Source organism: Camellia sinensis, chromosome 4 (assembly GCF_055761805.1).
Source record: "Camellia sinensis isolate YWXY chromosome 4, ASM5576180v1, whole genome shotgun sequence".
Lineage (NCBI taxonomy): Eukaryota > Viridiplantae > Streptophyta > Magnoliopsida > Ericales > Theaceae > Camellia > Camellia sinensis.
The window spans coordinates 4033848-4036535 of NC_138964.1; positions in this window are offsets into that span (position 1 = coordinate 4033848).

Sequence of the window (2688 nt, forward strand, 5' to 3'; positions counted from 1 at the left end):
ATCCGCATAGGTGTTCGAGTGTTCGAACCGTAATGCGCAAGAAATGGTATGTAAACCCCGTATTTACATATCTGCCACTGTGCAGGAGAATCCGCATAGGTGTTCGAGTGTTCGAACCGTATTGCGCAAGAAATGGTATGTAAACCCCGTATTTACATATCTGCCACTGTGCAGGAGAATCCGCATAGGTGTTCGAGTGTTCGAACCGTAATGCGCAAGAAATGGTATGTAAACCCCGTATTTACATATCTGCCACTGTGCAGTAGAATCCGCATAGGTGTTCGAGTGTTCGAACCGTAATGCGCAAGAAATGGTACCGAAACCCCGTATTTACATATCTGCCACTGTTTAGGAGAACCCGTATAGGTGTTCGAGTGTTCGAACCGTAATGCGCAAGAAATGGTACCGAAACCCCGTATTTACATATCTGCCACTGTGCAGGAGAATCCGTATGGGTGTTCGAGTGTTCGAACCGTAATGCGCAAGAAATGGTACCGAAACCCCGTATTTACATATCTGCCACTGTGCAGGAGAATCCGCATAGGTGTTCGAGTGTTCGAACCGTAATGCGCAAGAAATGGTATGTAAACCCCGTATTTACAAATCTGCCACTGTGCAGGAGAATCCGTATAGGTGTTCGAGTGTTCCAACCGTAATGCGCAAGAAATGGTACCGAAACCCCGTATTTACATATCGGCCACTGTGCAGGAGAATCCGTATAGGTGTTCGAGTGTTCGAACCGTAATGCGCAAGAAATGGTACCAAAACCCCGTATTTACATATCTGCCACTGTGCAGGAGAATCCGGATAGGTGTTCGAGTGTTCGAACCGTAATGCGCAAGAAATGGTACCGAAACCCCGTATTTACATATCTGCCACTGTGCTGGAGAATCCGCATAGGTGTTCGAGTGTTCGAACCGTAATGCGCAAGAAATGGTATGTAAACCCCGTATTTACATATCTGCCACTGTGCAGGAGAATCCGCATAGGTGTTCGAGTGTTCGAACCGTAATGCGCAAGAAATGGTATGTAAACCCCGTATTTACATATCTGCCACTGTGCAGTAGAATCCGCATAGGTGTTCGAGTGTTCGAACCGTAATGCGCAAGAAATGGTACCGAAACCCTGTATTTACATATCTGCCACTGTTTAGGAGAATCCGTATAGGTGTTCGAGTGTTCGAACCGTAATGCGCAAGAAATGGTACCGAAACCCCGTATTTACATATCTGCCACTGTGCAGGAGAATCCGTATAGGTGTTCGAGTGTTCGAACCGTAATGCGCAAGAAATGGTACCGAAACCCCGTATTTACATATCTGCCACTGCGCAGGAGAATCCGCATAGGTGTTCGAGTGTTCGAACCGTAATGCGCAAGAAATGGTATGTAAACCCCGTATTTACAAATCTGCCACTGTGCAGGAGAATCCGTATAGGTGTTCGAGTGTTCCAACCGTAATGCGCAAGAAATGGTACCGAAACCCCGTATTTACATATCGGCCACTGTGCAGGAGAATCCGTATTGGTGTTCGAGTGTTTGAACCGTAATGCGCAAGAAATGGTACCGAAACCCCGTATTTACATATCTGCCACTGTGTAAGAGAATCCGCATAGGTGTTCGAGTGTTCGAACCGTAATGCGCAAGAAATGGAACCGAAACCCCGTATTTACATATCTGCCACTGTGCAGGAGAATCCGCATAGGTGTTCGAGTGTTCGAACCGTAATGCGCAAGAAATGGTATGTAAACCCCGTATTTACATATCTGCCACTGTGCAGTAGAATCCGCATAGGTGTTCGAGTGTTCGAACCGTAATGCGCAAGAAATGGTACCGAAACCCCGTATTTACATATCTGCCACTGTTTAGGAGAATGCGTATAGGTGTTCGAGTGTTCGAACCGTAATGCGCAAGAAATGGTACCGAAACCCCGTATTTACATATCTGCCACTGTGCAGGAGAATCCGCATAGGTGTTCGGGTGTTCGAACCGTAATGCGCAAGAAATGGTATGTAAACCCCGTATTTACAAATCTGCCACTGTGCAGGGGAATCCGTATAGGTGTTCGAGTGTTCCAACCGTAATGCGCAAGAAATGGTACCGAAACCCCGTATTTACATATCGGCCACTGTGCAGGAGAATCCGTATAGGTGTTCGAGTGTTCGAACCGTAATGCGCAAGAAATGGTACCGAAACCCCGTATTTACATATCTGCCACTGTGCAGGAGAATCCGGATAGGTGTTCGAGTGTTCGAACCGTAATGCGCAAGAAATGGTACCGAAACCCCGTATTTACATATCTGCCACTGTGCAGGAGAATCCGCATAGGTGTTTGAGTGTTCGAACCGTAATGCGCAAGAAATGGTACCGAAACCCCGTATTTACATATCTGCCACTGTTTAGGAGAATCCGTATAGGTGTTCGAGTGTTCGAACCGTAATGCGCAAGAAATGGTACCGAAACCCCGTATTTACATATCTGCCACTGTGCAGGAGAATCCGTATAGGTGTTCGAGTGTTCGAACCGTAATGCGCAAGAAATGGTACCGAAACCCCGTATTTACATATCTGCCACTGTGCAGGAGAATCCGTATAGGTGTTCGAGTGTTCGAACCGTAATGCGCAAGAAATGGTACCGAAACCCCGTATTTACATATCTGCCACTGCGCAGGAGAATCCGCATAGGTGTTCGA